Source organism: Bison bison, unplaced genomic scaffold, assembly GCF_000754665.1.
Source record: "Bison bison bison isolate TAMUID 2011002044 unplaced genomic scaffold, Bison_UMD1.0 scf7180017864133, whole genome shotgun sequence".
Lineage (NCBI taxonomy): Eukaryota > Metazoa > Chordata > Mammalia > Artiodactyla > Bovidae > Bison > Bison bison.
Window position 1 is genome coordinate 909,913 of NW_011494705.1, and position 18,617 is coordinate 928,529.

The 18,617-nt window shown below is 40.0% G+C and overlaps 1 protein-coding gene and 1 pseudogene across 1 annotated transcript in view; both read left to right on the top strand.

Moving 5' to 3' along the window:
- UBE2N (ubiquitin-conjugating enzyme E2N) overlaps positions 1-18,617 on the top strand; it is a 43,232-nt gene that overhangs the window by 3,480 nt on the left and 21,135 nt on the right. The gene's annotated exons all lie outside the window — the stretch shown is intronic.
- Positions 13,226-18,233, top strand: LOC104988396 (annotated as a pseudogene).

Below are 18,617 nucleotides of genomic sequence, written 5' to 3' on the forward strand. Positions count from 1 at the left end.
ACAGGGAGTGGGTTGCCATTTCCTTCTCCAATGCATGAAAGTGAAAAGGGAAAGTGAAGTTGCTCAGTAGTGTCCGACTCTTAGCGACCCCATGGACTGCAGCCTACCAGGCTCCTCCATCCATGGGATTTTCCAGGCAAGAGTACTGCAGTGGGGTGCCATTTCCTCCCCTGTAATTGCTCTTTATCCCCTGTTTCCTCTTTCCTGTGTAGCACTCGTCATTACTCAAAGTTTCCTCTTTGTCTCTTCTGCTGCTGCTAAGTCGCTTCAGTCGTGTCGAACTCTGTGTGACCCCATAGATGGAAGCCCACCAGGCTCCCCTGTCCCTGGGATTCTCCAGGCAAGAACTGGAGTGGGTTGCCATTTCCTTCTCCAATGCATGAAAGTGGAAAGTGAAAGTAAAGTCGCTCAGTTGTGTCCAACTCTTAGCAGCCCCATGGACCGCAGCCTACCAGGCTCCTCCGTCCGTGGGATTTTCCAGGCAGGAGTACTGGAGTGGGGTGCCATTGCCTTCTCCGTCTCCATGAAACTCCATGAAGGCAGGAGTTTGCTCAGATCCCTCCAACACATCTACAGATCTAATGCCTAGACTTTGAAATACTGATTGAATGAATGCTATTCAGTCTCTTTGGAAGAAAACTTTAGGAGAGTTATTCTATATAATTTATTGTTACTGCCTAGTAGATTCTATCTGAATTGATGTCTGAGCTGAAAGTTTCTAATTCTACCCATAAGATTCATTAAAAACAAAATAAATCAGTCTTTTGTTGACTAGGAAATACATGGAGCACTTTTGAAAAGTTCTGAAGGATACGTAGAGGAAAATTAAGACTCATCTGTTATTCAGCATTCTAGTTCCCCTCCCCAGACAACCACAACTTTTATTGTATGTTTTTCCTGAAAGACCAGAGAGACTTAGCGAGTCTGTGTTAGGCCTGTTCCCCTCCTCCCCAAACAAATGGGCTTCCCAGGTGGCACTATTGGTATAGAACCCACCTGCCAAGAGGAGGTCATGACAACCCACTTCAGTATTCTTGCCTGGAGAATTCATGGACAAAGGAGCCTGGCAGGCTACGTACAATAGGATTGCAGAGTCTGACACAACTGAAGCGACTTAGCACACACACATCAAGTAAATACTATATCTTAATTCCTCCCTTTGCCCCTAAATAGATCTTTGAGGTGACTAGTTTTTTGTAAAGGACTGCTTTGTGAAACCTTGTGGTTAGATCTTAATTTTACTAATTGCATATTGATAACTTCTAGATTGTTCCCTGTCTTTTGCTATACAGACTGCTGTGATGTAGTCTTACACAGTGATATTTTGCAAATATATGAGTTATACTAAATCTTGGTAGTTACGTGTTTAGCTTGAATTATAGAATTTGCTTTTCTTTCCTCTTTTTTTCCTGGGCTAAACGTCTTTTAGTCTATATAAAAATGACAGAGCAATTAAAGCTTAAAGTCACATAGGGTGAAAGCTCCCTTCCTTAATCTATCTGTCATAAAGAAGCAGAGTTGGAAACAGATAAAAGAGATCTGTAGTTGCGGCTTGGTTAAAAACAAATTTATGTTTTACATGTTACATTGACAGAATGATATTCCTTTAATTTTCTTCTCAAAATTAATCATGAAATAAATAAAATATAGCCTAAGCTAATAGTTACTAACTTACTCAAGGAGTTGACTTACTTGATTAAAACCTAGCTAACCAACCTTCTGAGATTAGAGTTTAATCAGTTTTTCCTACAATTTGTTTTTCTGTTTCATGAGGTTTAGTTTCAAATTCTTAAAAATGTAATTTGAAACTAAAGAGAACTCAAGACTCAGTACAATATCAGATTTCTTAAAAATGTAATCTGATGTTGTACTGAGTCTTGAGTTCTGTTTTTTATTTTAATTTTTATTTTGAAAAAATAGGGTTTTTGTCACTAAAAGTGATAGATATTTTAATATCATTTGATATGTATTTTAGTACATAAGGTAGTTTTTAGTAAGTAATTCAGAAAACCAACCCCTTTTTTATGTCCTGAAAATCTTTGGCTGATAATGTGTTTTTTTCCCATTTAAGAAAAAAAAAAGGCATGAAAAACTTACCAAGATCTGAACCTGCACTTGTTATAAATTGTAATAAAAACATTTTTAGGAAGCATATAACCCCATATAGTAAAAATATGAGTAGAAACAGTGTGGTTTTTAGCTCTTGTGGTGGTGGTTCCAATTTAAGAATCAGGTGTATTTTTTGCATATGACTTCTGGGGATTCAGGTTCTTGACAAGCTTATTTGTGAACTCCCTCAGGCTCCATGGATTCCAGGTTGGAGTCCCTGAACTGCTTTTGGTGATGATTAAACTTTCAGGCTGTATGGATATTGTTTAATATACTACCTGATGTTTTGATTATGGAATGTAGGCATAATTGAAAGTAGGTTAAAAATAGCAGTCGAGTTTTTTTTAAGCTCCTCTTTGTCATGCACTTTGTTCAGCCCAGATTGATCAGCTCTCACACAACAGAAATTGAGTTTTGTCAAATTATTAAGTACTTCCTGAGTAACCAGCATTCTAAATAATTGTATCAGAAATATTTCTCATTTGCTTTGTAGAGGTTCTGAGTTTTTTCCACACTTGTGATGACTTCCAGCTATATACAGTAGAGAACATTATCCTTCTACTTCTCCAACGAGGAGACTGTAGGCCAAAGAAGTTGGATGACTAAGATTCCTGGCTGGCAAGTTAGTATTTTTACTTTTTTCCCTGTGCTGTCACTAGTGATTTGTTTTACCTGTGTGTAAATGGATTTAGGAAGAAAATAACTTTCCTGCCTTGGATTCAAGTAGTATGGATTCTGAACAGCCATTTGAGTCTGAGTTATGGATGCATAAACAGTGAGGAATACATAGCAGAACCAAGGAAATGAGGATGGCATTCAGCAGGGGCTTTGGACATTACAGTTCTAGTCAGCCCTGTTCTCATGTGGCTGCTTAATGTTACATGATTTTACTTGTGAAAACCAAAGTGGATCTGAAAGGCACAGTGTATGTAGCAGTGTTACATTAAGAAATAAGGATTCTTTTTTTCCCCCCGTATTAAAGATTTCTTCTTGGTTTATTTGCAAATGTAATATAGGACATCAGTGTGGATTTACAAATTAGGAGATGAAAAATAGGGATTCAGTTAACTTCAGTTAAAATCTTAGCAGCTTTTTAATATGCTTCCCAGGTGAAGTTTTTTTGTTTTTGGTCTTTTTAATATTAAGTAGTCATCTTTGATTTGTAGATTACGTAGGATGTAGGATCACCATAGTCTTAAGAGAGTGAGATCTGTGGCCCTGGCATTTCTGGTGACAGAAACTATTAAATGTGTGGTTGGAAGAACTGGGGAACTGGGAATCTACAGAAAGAATTCTTCATTATCTAGTTTTTCAAGAGCTGCACCACACCTTTGGGGTGTTGTATGTTTGTTAAAATTCTGGATGTAGCTATTGTAAAATCCCCTGAGGATATTTAGGAATAGACATTTTTATAATTTGGAGCTGGCCTGTAACTCAGATGTTTCTGAATAATTAGAATTTGGCTGTAATTTGAAGTACATTTAGGTACTGATTTCAGAATCTAATGTTGACATATTTTGCCTTTTTTTTTTTTTAATTGACTATTTTGTCTTCATATTTTCAAATTCCTTTAGTAGTAGTCTTGCCTGGGAAATCCCATGGGCAGAGGAGCCTGGGGGGTTACAGTCCACGGGGTCGCAGAGTCAGACCTGACTGACACGACTTAGCATGGGATAGCGTTAGTTTTCAGTGCTGTCACAATATGCCAGTATCAGAGGTTTGGTCTGTTTTGGGCAAATCGGTTTTTGTTTTTAAGAGTCTTACAATCCAGTGATTGAAGGCTCTGTAGTCTAGAAAAATACTAGAAAGAAAGGCAATAAATGTTATCTTTGTGTCTGGAGACTATGGGTGCTTTTTATTTCTTCATAGCTTTCTAAGATTCCTTTGTAGTTTACACTAAGGAAAGTTGTTGCTGTAAAGTCAGTGTGTTTTTAGTGACCTTTAAGGGTCATTGGGATTACCATCCCCTTTACCCTCTTACCCTGTTGTTCAGTCACCGTGTTGTTCAGTTGCTCTGTCGTGTCTGACTCTTTGCAATCCCATGGATTGCAGCATGCCAGGCTTCCCTTTCTTTCACGATCTCCTCGAGTTTGCTCAGACTCATGTCCATTGAGTCGATGATGCCATCCACCCATCTCATCCTCTCTTACCCCCTTCTGCCCTCAATATTTCCCAGCATCAGGGTCTTTTCAAAGAAGTTGGCTCTTTGCATTAGGTGGCCAAAGTATTGGAGCTTCAGCTTCAGTCCTGATGAATATTCAGGGTTGATTTCCTTTCGGATTAACTGGTTTGATCTCCTTCCTGTCCAAGGGACTCTAAAGAGTCTCTCCAGCACCGCAGTTGGAAAGCATCAATTCTTTTCACTCAGCCTTCTTTATGGTCCCAACTCTCACATCCATATGTGACTACTGGAAAAATCATAGCTTTGGTTATATGGACCTTTGTTTATGTCGGCAAAGTAATGCCTCTACTTTTTAATATGCTGTCTAGGTTTGTCATAGCTTTTCTTCTAAGGAGCAAGTATCTTTTAATTTCATGGCTGCAGTCACCATCTGCAGTGATTTTGGAGCCCAGGAAAATAAACTCTGTCACTCTTTCCATTTTTTTCCCCATCTGTTTGCCATGAGGTGATGGGACCGGATGCTATAATCTTAGTTTTTTGAATGTTCGGTTTTAAGCCAGCTCTTTCACCTTCATCAAGAGGCTCTTTCGTTCCTCTTTGCTTTCTGCCATTAGAGTGGTGTCATCAGCATATCTGAGGTTATTGATATTTCTTCCAGCAATCTGGATTCCAGCTTGAGCTTCATAATGCAAAATTCAGACTTAAATTGGAGAAAAGTAGGGAAAACCGCTTGGCCATTCAAGTGTGGCCTAAATCAAATCCCTTATACACTGGAAGTGACAAATAGATTCAAGGGATTAGATCTAATAGAGTGCCTGAAGAACTGTGGACGGAGGTTCGTAATGTTGTAGAGGAGGCGGTGATCAAAACCATCCCCAAGAAAACGAAATGTAAAAAGGCAGAATGGTTGTCTGAGGAGGGCTTACGAATAGCTGAGAAAAGAAATGAACGGCGAAAGAGAGAAGGAAAGATACACCCATCTGAATGCAGCCTTCTTAAGTGAACAGTGCAAAGAAGCAGAGGAAAACAATAGAATGGAAAAGACAAGAGAGCTCCTCAAGAAAATTAGAGATACCCCTTACCATTGGACAGTGGCAAAAGTGGCTGTAGTAAGCTAGAAAGAGCCCAAGGCCAAAGTTCAGTCTTCTATAACCTTGTGATTTGTCTGCCTTCTTATTATCCATTCATAAAACATTAAATTTAAACATTAAGTTCAATTAAATGGATGTTTATTGACTGCATAGTATGTATTCACTAAACCAGGTAAACAAGACAAGTATCCTTGTCTGCTGAAACAGTTGTGAAACAAGAAATTACTGTGAGGTGTGTTATGAAAGAAGGAAAACCTGGAGTATACCATGGTCAGAGGAAAGGCATCTGCTGAGGAATGCTTTTAAACGTGAAGAGGAGGAGGAAGAGAGTGGACGCAGGGAATAGCAAATACGAATACTGGAAGGGGAGAGACAGGACGAATGTACAATAGATTGCAGAAGTCCAGTGTGGGTGGTGGGTAGTGCCTTATGTAGTTCAGTTAGGGGCCTTTGCGTGAGTCCTGTTCAGTACTGCAGTTTGCCTCGAGATGGAATGCCTCTCTGGGGCGGCAGGTCTTCTCCTGCTCTCCTGGGCCCCTGGATCTGGGGGCGTCTGGGGTTCCAGTGAGAGGGAACTACAGAGCAGATGGGGAAATACATTTGAGGTGTCACTGCCTCAGACCGTAACCTCTCCAGTGTGTTTGAAACAAGATGTTTTTTATTCAGTAAGCCTAAAAATAGATTGTCTTATACTCATTTACATATTAAATTGAATTTTGTGTTTTCCACTCAAGGGAGGGTATATACCTACTTAATTTCCTCACTGCCTCAGAGAGACTAAGGAAAAGTACTTTCCAGTAAAATTCCCCCGGCACTTGCACATACTGTTATTCTTGCTTGGGCTTTAAAGAAGTCATTTCTTTTCATAGTGGATGGCACAGTGATTGACAGCTATAAAGCTTTTGAAGTCTTTTACCTTGGTTATAAAAGAGCTATCCCCATTAGGTGATAACCGCTGCCCCCCCAACCCCCCACCCACTGTGAAGTACTGTCTACCCTGTCTTTATTGCTGTAGTTCAGATAAGGGTTAAACTAAAAGTGTTGCAATCTCAATTCAGGTTCCTGCCACTGACTGTGATTAGAAATCAGAACACTTGGCCAGACCTTGTCTATTTCTTATCAGAATCTTTTTCCCGTTTAACTGGGCGGGTTGCTGATGTATTGAGTGGTAGGAACTAGAAGATATTTTCTGTGAAGACTTGTTTATAATCTGAGCAGTTAGTTTATGGTTGTGCATCAGAACTATTTGGGCATTTATAAATTAAACAGTTGTCAGCCCCAGCTTGTTTTTTGTTATGTTTTGTCTTAAGCTCTCCAGATGATTTTGTAGGGTGTACCTTGCAGAAACAGTGGCCTTGCATGTGCTTGGCTTCAGTGCAAAGGTAGGTAGAATGTGGTGGAATTAAAATCACATGTAAAGCTACCTTCTCATATATAGAAAACAGGCATCAGTGAGGACGTTGAAGACTGACATTCTGAGACCCCTCCAGATTGGTATAGGGAAAGAGGTTTTTAGGGGGGTGACATTGGAGCTGAATTTTGAAAGATAAGGGGAAAAGTGGAGTGTGGGGAGAAGAATGTTATTCCAGGTTAGATATACCAAACTCTAGGAAGACACTTGAGCAGTGCTAAAACCGTAACGTGAGTCAGCACTTACTCGCTTGGCCTACAGACACTTCATATGCAGTCTTTTAATTTGAAGTTTTTTTTTCCTTTAGAAGTGTAGTTTATGGATTTATAGTCATTTACTAAAAATCCAATTAATATAGTAATACAGAATGTACATACTAAAAATAATCAAGTAATATGGATAATTATTTCCCCTTTACTTTCTTTTACTATTCTGATTTCCACTTTGTAGATAAAAATGAATATGAATATGAAAACTTACTGAATATGAAAGGAAAACCAAATGCTTCCATTTTTTGATGTACAAATCACATCATAAAATTCATTCTTTTAAAATGTATAATTCTGTGTTTTTAACATATTCACAAAGTTGTGCAGCTATCAACACTATCTAACTACAGAACTTTTTCATCACCTGAAAAAAGAAACCCTCCATCTTCAGCAGTTCTCTCTCCTTACTCCCTCAGCCCCTGGCCACCACTTAGCCACTTTCTGTCTCTATGTATTCACGTATTCTGGGCATTTCATATACATGGAATCACATAATATGGTTTTGGTGTGTGAGCATGTTTTCAAGGTTAATCCATATTGTAGTATGTATCAATACTTTATTCCCTTAAAAACTTTTTTGGGGGGCTGTTTTTCTAAATAAATACTTTAAAGAAATTAAATGTTGAATGAAGCAAAGCAGAAGTTTTAAATCTGTTGGTTTCCATAAAACTAATCACATTTGAAATCTGCATTGCTCTAGAAAATTTAAGAAATTTCTTTAGCCTTGTGAGCCATTATTATTTTTAAATTGTCGGTGGGCAGTAAATTTTTGCTTTAAAGACTGAATTTCGGGAATTCGGTGGTGGCCCAGGGGTTAGGACTCAGCACTCTCACTGCTGAGTGGCTGGAATCCACTGCCTCATTCAGCCCTTGGTCAGGGAATTAGGGTCCTGTAAGCCTAGCAGAGAAGCCAGGAAAAAAAAAAAGAAAAATTGGATTTTATCGCTGGATACTGAGAAATTTGAGCCAATTCTGGTAAATAATGAGTAAGAACCCAGCATTGACTTTTATTTTTGTCTCAAGGATTAAGAAACTATGTGACCTTGGCTGAGTCAGTTTCCCTGGACCTCCATTATATCTAATTCCTTTTTTAAAACTTTTCATTGAGAAGAAGCTATGATCATTTAATCCTGGAACTGGTTTTCCTTTTTGGCTTTTAAATTGGTCCTTAAGCAGTTCTCAAAAAAAAAAAAAAAAGGCACAACTGCTGAGTAGTAGCAGTATTCTGAAATTTTATATAGCTTTCTAGTATAATTAATAAGAAGGCCTTTGTCCTGGGTTTCAGGTGTCTCCAGTTGCCTACCAAGTCTACTTAGATGTCTTGAAGACGTTTTAAAATCAATTTTTATTTTACAGTGGAATATATTCATTTTGCTGTTACCCCTCCCTTGCATCAGTACTTCCAGTGTTTCTTTTCTTTATTAATTACGTTAACATTAACTGAGTTGCCTGCCATTTACTTCTCTCCCCACCCCCTTAGACATTCAGTTTGTTACTAAGCCAGTGGATTGAACCGTAGAAATTCCTCTGCTTCTCCTAACCTATTCCTGTTTCTCATCCTTTCAATTATCTTTGTATGTGGGCTCTTACCCGCTCCTGTACTTTTTTTTTTGCATTAATCAGAGAACTCATCTATCTTCACTTACACACACACGTGTGCATACTCTCTCTCACTCTCTTCATTTTCCACCTTGCCACATTATTCTAAAAACACCCAGTGTGATCATGGTGAACTTAGGCTCGAGTCATATTCCTTGACTTGGCAGGTAAGGCTTTTTCACAACTTGGTCTTTTCTTCATTGGCGTTTCTTTCCTTGTCTCCCCTCTCCCATACAACTTCTGATACTGATGGTATTTACAAGTTAAAATGATATATTTTGTAACTTTTGAATTATGCCACCTTGGCAAGAGAACATCCTTCGTATGAAGTGTTACTGCCCAGCATTCTGTGTTGGTTGAGTTTGGGTTATTTTCTTTCCTCTCTTCTTAGAGAATCTTGACTGTAGTCATCTTGGTTATATTCCTAGCATCCAGTATATTGTGGTTTAGAAACTAGCATACTATTTTCCAAATGAAAAGAAAAGCAGGCATTAATTGCAGTCGTTTGCTTTATTTTCTAGGATCCTATAAAGGCACTCTAGGAAACAAGTGTCCTATTGTTAATTGAGTCATCGTAGTGAAAAAATGTTTTTAACTTTTGACAAATAAAAATTGTAAGTATTTAAAGTGTATGAGGTGATGTTTTGATGTATGTACACATTGTGAGATGATTACCACAAGCTAACATCTGTCCTTACCTTTGTTGTTTTTGTTCTGGTGGTCAGAATACTTAGTAGCAAATTTCAAGTATACCATGTATTAACTATAGTCAGCTGTTGTACATTAGGTCACAGGAACTTATCTTCTGAAAGTTTATATCCTTTTGATCATATCTTCTCTTTCCCTCCTCCTCACAGACTCTGATAACCACCCTTCTAATCTGTTACAAGTTTTACTTTAAACAAATTTTTTTTAAGATTCTGCATATAAGTGACACCATGCCTTTCTGTGTCTGGCTTGTCACACTTAGCATTGTATCCCTGGGTTCATCCACATTGTTACAAATGGCAAGATTTCTTTCTTTTTTACAACTGGTGAAAAGATAATTTGTTCTCTGTAATCAGACAAATACAGTATTTGACACTACTTGGGTCAGAGTTTTGAGTGCCTTTTATATGCTTATGTTTTATTTTACATTCTTTTTTTGGCTACACCATGCAGCTTGTTTCCAACCAGGGATTGAACCTGTGTCCTCTGCAGCGGAAGCCTGGAGTCTTAAACACCAGACCACCAGAAAAGTTCCCCATGTATACTTCTGAAAATGCCTGCCCTCATGGTTCCTGCACAGATACACTAGCCTTTTGTTTTCTGCTGCTTAATTGATAATAGTGGGTTAGTTGTAACCGGGCCATAAGCAGGTGGTGCAGAAGCCCAGCGTCACCGCCCGTTGTTGCAGGGATTGCACCAGCAGGTCTCTACTGTATTAGTATGCAGTGGGGCTTGGATAGCCAGGAAGCTAGTCCTCATCCGTGAGCAGGCTTTCACTCCTTAAGCCTCTCAGGTAGGACTTTACAATGCAGGTGTTGAGGTTTACCATCTTCTGAGGTGGTGAAGTGGTAAAGAATCCACCTACCAATGCTAGAGACGCCAGAGACAACAAGGGTTTGATCCCTGGGTCAGAAAGGTCCCTCGGAGTAGGAAATGGCAATCTGCTCCAGTATCTCTGCCTGGAAAATCTCATGGACAGATGAGCCTGACGGGCTACAGTCCATGGGGGTCACATGGATTGGAAGTGACTGAGTGACTGAGCACGTGTGTGCACGCACATACACACACACGCACACATATAATGAAAGAAGAAAATAGAACTTGCACATGTTTCCTCTTTTATAACAATTTTAATGTTTTAAGAGTACACACATATACTCCTTTACTGGAAAGTGTTTACTTGATTAGTTCATTTGGATCATCAGGCCAATTAGGGTTATATATTTATGTAAATTATGACCAGTGTATGTTAATATTTTAAACATTAAGAGTATTAGTATGCTGAGTATCAACTGTGTTCCTTATACTGATTGTTGACAGGTATCTCTGTTGTTTATGGCAGATTAAAACAAATACTTGAGATAACTTTTTCTGCTTGGTACATATCAGCTACTTCATTTTGCTGTTAGTTGGCATGTGTAGTCAGAATGTTTTAATTAAAATATTTGATTTTAGTATATAAACACACTAACATTCATTTTTATAAAAAGATCGTGTCTCCCCCCACCCCCCCACCCCCAACACACACCTATTTTTTTATTTAATTTTTGGGCCTCTTCGTGTGGCATGTGGGATTAGTTCCCAGACCAGGGTTGCAACCCACACCCCCAGTGGTGGAGGCGTGGAGTCTCAACCACTGGACTACCAGCAAGTACCAGAGATTGTGTCTTTTAAAGCCCCCTTGGATACATGTTGCAATCCAAGTCCAAAGATTCATGTTATAATTATAAAATTGTAGGTGTTTTACATGATCATACTATTTATTCTGTCATTTATATTATAGAGTTAATCATACAACTTCTGTTGGAAAACAGGGTTAATCATACAACTTCTGTTGGAAAACAGGTGTCTTGAAAAAAATGTGATTGTGAACTACAGAAATGTTGCCTATTTTGCTCAGTATCAAGAGGCTTATTGTTCTCACATCTACTGAAAATGATTTATAGTGAAAGTGAGAAAGATTGAGATGGGATATTTGTATCCTCTGGCAGGAAAATCACTTTCCTTAATATTGATGTGTGCAGCATGCTTTTTTCTTTAGATTATTTTTGACGCCCAAATGTGTGAAGTTGTTACCTCAAAGTATTACCAAGCTGTATACAGAATTGCTGGACCCTAAATCTTTAATCAGGGTACTGGAGGTTACCTGGCTGGGGAGAAGCTGGCTGTATAGTCGTTGGGAGTTCTCCCATGATTGTGAAATTTTGTTTGGGTCATTCACACTTGGGTGTGGCTTACTTTGAGCATATTATCAGATTGTTTTCTAAAGAGCATCTAGCTGAGGTCCTCTGCTTTGAAAGGAGAGGAAGGGTGGGTCTTAGTTGGTACAGGGTTGGTCCTGACTTCTGTGAAACTCACTTTGATACCAATATATCACCTTTGAGTCCTGAGTTTGATTATTTTCTCCTTATTGGATGTGGGCACTGTGGCTTCCGCCAGTGTCAAGTGGAGGGGCTCCCAGACACCTGGGGACTGAGGTGCTTGTGTGGGCAGCTCTAGACTTGGCATTTCCTTAACTGGCACCGCTGCCCTCCTGCTTCTTAGCTGTCCTTTGTGTCTTGCGGAGTGTGGAGGGTCAGGGGGTGGAGTGGTACCAGGCAGTGTGCAGGCTGGGCTCGTCCGTTGCTCTGGCAGTTCTGTGGATGCCTGCGAGCTGTCACACGTATCAGGTTGTTTCTTAGGTGACTAAAGGATGAAAAGATGTTTCAAGGGACTGTGGATGTAGCAGCTATAGGACACACACACTGTGCTAGAGCAAATTGAAGGTATATTTTCTGTTTGTATCTCTGATACCTGAGAAGGAAATGACACCCCACTCCAGTGTTCTTGCCTAGAGAATTCCATGGACAGAGGAGCCTGGTGGGCCATAGTCCATGGAGTCGCAAGAGTTGGACATGACTTATCTACTAAATCATCATCATCATCACACCTTTTAGTTATAAACTCCTTGTCATTCTCCTAAGTCTGGGGTCAAAAACAAGTTGAGGTTATTAAAATTTAGCCACTGAGAGAAGGACCCCCAGCTGGAATCCAGAACTCTAAAGAGAGTCTAGCCCTCTGATGTGGGTTCCAGGGGGATGCTCTGACAATCAAACTGGTTCTTTGGGCTGGAGGGCCATCTTTGTGGCATCAGGAATCATGTTCTTTTTTTTTTTTTTAATTTTAATTGGAGGCTAATTACTTTACAATATTGTATTGGTTTTGCCATACATCAACATGAATCTGCCACGGGTGTACACGTGCTCCCCATCCTGAACCACCCCCCCCCAGTCCCTCCCTGTACCATCCCTCTGGGTCATCCCAGTGCACCAGCCCCAAGCATCCTGCATTGAACCTGGACTGGCGATTTGTTTCTTATATGATATTATACATGTTTCAATGCCATTCTCCCAAATCATCCCACCCTCTTCCTCTCCCACAGAGTCCAAAAGACTGTTCTATACATCTGTGTCTCTTTTGCTGTCTTGCATTCAGGGTTATCGTTACCATCTTTCTAAATTCCATATATATGCGTTAGTATACTGTATTGGTGTTTTCCTTTCTGGCTTACTTCACTCTGTATAATAGGCTCCAGTTTCATCCACCTCATTAGAACGGATTCAAATGCATTCTTTTTAATGGCTGAATAATATTCCATTGTATATATGTACCACAGCTTTTTATCCGTTCATCTGCTGATGGACATCTAGGTTGCTTTCATGTCCTGGCTATTATAAACAGTGCTGCAATGAACATTGGGGTACACGTGTCTCTTTCAGTTCTGGTTTCCTTGGTGTGTATGCCCAGCAGTGGGATTGCTGGGTCATAAGGCAGTTCTTTTTCGAGTTTTTTAAGGAATCTCCACACTGTTCTCCATAGTGGCGGTACTAGTTTGCATTCCCACCAACAGTGTAAGAGGGTTCCCTTTTCTCCACACCCTCTCCAGCATTCACTGCTTGTAAACTTTTGGATTGCAGCCATTCTGACATGTTCTATTTAATGGCCACACTCAAGAGAATATTCTATTCTAAAAGACTCCCCGCAGAGGCTAACAGCTCCTGCCTCCTTGAAAGCACCGGATAGGAGGATGGTCCCTCTAGAGTACCAGTTCTGAGTTAATATAAGAATGCGTGGATGGAGAGGCAGGCAGCCGCACGAACAGCCACATTTCTAGAAGTTTCTAAGCAGTGCGCAGGGCAGTGGTAGAGGGAGTAGGAATGAGCAGGCGAAGGACCCGGGGTCATGGGATTATTGGGCTGGCGCAGCCAGTGGCCGGGGAGGTTCTAGTCTGTTCTGCCTCATGGCAGCTTTATGTGATCACTCTGCCTGGACCTGGAATCGGGCCGCACCAGCTGCCTCTAGACCATGGACCCGCGCAAAGTGAGCGAGCTTCGAGCCGTCATGAAAATGTGTAAGCAGGACCAGAGCGTTCTGCACACCGAGAAAATGCGCGTCCTGGGGGAGTAGGTGGAGAGCATTGGGGGTAAAATACTATCTGCTGCTCATAAAACTAAATCGGAAGAAAATACCAAGGAAGAAAAAACAGATAATAAGAAGGTGGAGGAAAACGAAAAGACAAACCCATCAAGTGAGGAAAGTGATCTAGAAATTGACAGTGAAGGTGATTGAACCAGACGCTGATGCCTCTCGGGAAATGGGAGATGAAAATGTAGAGATGACTGAGGAGATGATGGATCAGACAAATGATAAAAAAGTGGCTGCCATTGATGGCCTAAATGATGGTGGTGAACTCCAGAAAGCCATTGACTTGTTCACAGATGCCATCAAGCTAAATCCTGGTTTGGCAATTTTGTATGTCATCAAATTAAGAAGTCAAATGCTGCCATCTGAGACTGTGACAGCTATTGAAATAAATCCTGATTCAGCTCAGCCATACAAGTAAGTGGCAGGGGGAAGCACGCAGACTTCTGGGCCATTGGGAAGAAGCTGCCCATGATCTTGCCCTTGCCTGTAAGCTGGATTATGATGAAGATGCTAGTGCAGTGCTGAAGAAAGTTCAACCAAGGGCCCAGAAAATTGCTGAACATCGGAGAAAGTATGAGCGAAAACGTGAAGAGCCCAAGATCAGAGAAAGAGTAGAAAGGGTTAAGAAGGCTCGGGAAGAACATGAGAGAGCCCAGAGGGAGGAAGAAGCCAGACGACAGTCAGGTTCTCAGTATGGCTGTTTTCCAGGTGGCTTTCCTGGGGGAATGCCTGGTTATTTTCCTGGAGAAATGCCTGGAATGGGAGGGGGCATGCCTGGAATGCCGGGAAAGCCTAGGCTCAATGAAATTCTTAGTGATGCAGAAGTCCTTGCAGCCGTGCAGGATCCAGAAATTATGGTGGCCTTCCAGGATGTGACCCAGAACCCGGCAAATATGTCAAAATACCAGAGCAACCCAAAGGTTAGGAATCTCATCAGTAAATTGTTGGCCAAATTTGGAGGTCAAACATAATGCCCTTCTGACGTAAAGCACTTAATGGATGTTGCAGTGATACAAACCAGTGTACCGCTGACCTTCTCATAAAGAAAGCTGGAGTGCTTTGAAGATAATCCCTTCCCCTTTGCCCCAAATGCAGCTAAAAACATTTTACAGCGGTTTGCCGTTAGGGTATTCATTCAGATAATGTTTTCTGACTAGAAATTAAAAACTTGAAGCAATTTTTAAACCTTAAAAATATTTAAAATTAAAAAGGTGTATTAACCCCTACATTTTTCTTTACTAATCATTTTGATTTTTCCCTCTGAATTGATTAGGCAAGGAAGATACATCAGTATGGAAGATTTATTTTTCCAAGTTTGAGTGAAGTAAAGATTTGTTAGTGGGAGGCTAATACAACATTTAAATAGATAAAGTCTGAGTTGGACATACAGTTACTGAGGCATTTTGATTTGTCTTTTTAATTGCTTTGTTGTTATTATTTTAAATGATTTACTTCTGTAACTCTTGGGACCACCAGTGTTGCAGTAGGACCTGGGGAGGGACTGGAAGTATTTGGCAGGGCAGCAGCCGTCTTACTACATCTTATATCACATGTCCTCTTGTGCACATGTGTTTAAATCTTACACTGTGGTGAAGGCATGGTTTTTATAATGCTTCAGTAAAATTGGATTACTTAGTTCTGTTCTTGTCTGATATCTAAAATAAATGTTTCATATTTCCACACAAAAAAACCAAACTGGTTCTCAGTGTGGAGTAAGCTGCAGATTAGATGAATGTGCTGCTGGGATATTGGGTGATGCCTACAGGCACTTCAGGTGGGCTAGAAGCCTGGAAGAGGCAAGTCCTTTCTTGCAGTTTTAGCACCCACCTGTGTACAGAGGTTAACAGCGAGCCCCTGGAAGAGTAAAAATATGGTTTGCAAAGTCCCACCCCCAGAATCATAAGTATAGAATTTATTTCAGTTGAAAGATATTTAATCTGGCACAGATATAAATTTCCCAGTGTAGAGGTTTTAAAGACAGAAACTGACTTTCTGGTCCAGCCCTTGATAGGGAAGAGCAGGAGTCCCCTGAGATGTGGCGATATTTGGCTTGACTTGAGTCCTGCAGAGGTAGGAATTTATACAGGTTTTTAAAATGTGTGTGTATTTCTTTTGATTCTTTTTTTTGAAAGCATTATGTACTCTTTGTTCCATATCGTTAAATCCCCCACTTTGTTTAGTCAGCCCTCAAATCTCAGGAAAGACGGAACTGCATGCCTTCAAGTGGGGATTAGAGAGAGAGTATGCCAAGGGAGACAAGGTCGCCTGTCCTTGACCCTCCATCAGCCTTAAGGACACTGCTTCCTATATACTACCAGAGCAAATTAAGAGACATGTTTATTCACCTAACGTGAATGCAGAGGTGTGAAGCTCTGCTGGATGCTGAGGATTCCAGACTCTTAACTGTGATGTATGAGAAGAGCTCTTGACTATAGAGTGGCCTTTTGGTCTGTCTTGATAGGTTTCTGTGCACATTTCTGAGGATTAAATGAAACTGTATAGTATATGAACATCCAGGTCAATTTTAAGGATTAATCCAGTTGTCAATTCCTGCACCTTAGAGTTCTAACTAAATGCATCTAGCTCTCCAGTTCTTTAGGCTCTGAAAGTTCATGTCCTGCCCAAAGTTTGGCCATTTATTAGTAGTTTAACGTCTTAAGGTTTCCTTTTGTGTATGTGGTTCTGGCATTGTTCATGCTATAACCCAGACAGGGTCTTTTAGTTGCAAGCATTTTGCATGTTTAGTGATTTTTATTGAGTTAGGAGTTTAGCAGCAAATGGTGTGCCCTACCTTGTTGGCTCTTGGTTTTTCACCTCTTTTCTCATTTCTCTTGCATTGCTCCACTGCTTAGATTCTCTCGTGTCTGGTCAAATTGTGTTGCTCCTGCCCCCAAATCCTAGCAATTACTCACTCAGGCTTAGAATAAAGAACCCTGTTTCCCTAAATTAAGACCCATTTCCTTTCCTCAGTAAGCTCATGACACATACTATATAAATCAACTTTAAATTTACATACAATTACATGCACTCATTTTAAGTGTACAGCTTGAGTTTTGACAAATGTGTACAGCTATGAAACCACCATCCAAGTTAAGATTCAGAACATTCCATCACCCCAGCAGAACACTTAATTAAAAGATCATACTGTTTTGAAGTATGTTTTCAGTTTATATAGAAGGAATATTTTTCTACACTGTTAGATTTATAGCATCTTTTTCCCCATAGACTTTGCTGTGATTTAATCTTTGTTCTGAATTTTAATTAAGGATTGTCTTGATGAGACATTATTACTTTGAAAATAGGGTTATTCAAAATGCACATTCAGTTTCTTTAGGTGATTTTATTTAGTGTTCTTGTTTTTTGTTTTTGATAAGTAGTACTTGCACGTTACAAAATTCAACAAAGGGGTACTCCTTGAAAAGTGTCCACGACCTCTGTGTCCCAGTCAGCAAATTCCTTTTCTCAAAGAAGCCGTTGTTTACTTGGACAATTTAAATCAGTTATTTTATGATTTTGTAACATTTTTTTGGTTCAGATGTATTTCTACATAATATATTACTCATAATATGTTACTCATAATATATTACTCATAATAGCTCACGTTGCCAGCAGGCCCTCATTCCAGCATTTATATTCTTTAAATGTTTGATCACGTTGTTTTAGAGACTCAGGCTGTCTGGATGAAGTGGATGAATTTGACCCAGTATTACTGTACACAGGTGCTCTATCAAATAATACTTCGGCCTTAGTGTGTAAATTTGTGCCTATTTCAGTTATATTAAAATCTGAGTTGTTGTGGTCATTTTTTCCTCTGGCTAAATAGCACAGGACAAAATAAAATCTGAAATCACAGAAGAATAAAAAAAATTATATGTACTGAGTTATACTTCAGTTGGATCTCTTAAGATTATTTAACTTACAACCAAATTGATAATCTGTGAAATATTGAAATCTTTAACTTCATGTTAGTTTGGTTTCTTGAGCAATTTTATTTCAAATTCTGCCAAAAATGTTGAGGTAGAGGATGGAATCTTTAATATGTCAGCGAGTTAGTATTGAGCAAATTATCATTATTAAAATTGAGGAATGTAACTGTTGGAGCCTCATGGTTGCTAAAGGGACAAGAGAAACAAGCCTGCTTCCTCCGGTGCTTATTAGTATTTGGTCCTTTTAAGTGCACAACCTGTACAGAGGGTATCAAGGCCAGAACTTTTTAGCAGAAGTTTGAGATAGTGTGTGAAGATTGGGTTTGAAGTTTTAAACAGTCTTGTTTCTGCGTATTTCAGCCGTGTATAGCCACTGTCTGGGTTGTTAAAGCCTTGAGCCTACCATTTTTGAAAGTTAGATCTGTTCATTCATTTGGAATGTGAGACACTGTGGTGCTCAGTTTTGGGACTGTAAACCTTAGTGCGTACGTACTCAGTCGCTTCAGTCATGTCCAACTTTTTGTGACCCTGTGGACCGTAGCCCACCTGGCTTCTCTGTCCAAGGGATTCTCCAGGCAAGAATACTGGAGTGGGTTGCCATGCCCTCCTCCAGGGAATCTTACCGAGGTGGGGATTGAACCTGCGTCTCCTACGTCTCCTGCATTGGCAGGCAGGTTCTTTACCACTAGCTTCACCTGGGAAGTCTATAAACCTTAGACCTGGGCCTTGACCTGTAGGAGCTGGTGTGGCTTGGAGACTGGCAGTAGGGTGGCAGGGTGTGCCAGGGGTGCCCTTCTGGAGGAGGCGCACCCCTGCTTTGCAGCAATATTAAGTAGCATTTAGTCAGTTGCTTACCTGTTATGTGACAATTGATTTTCAAAATGGTAGAAATGCTGCTTTGTGGGCAGAATAATGTCT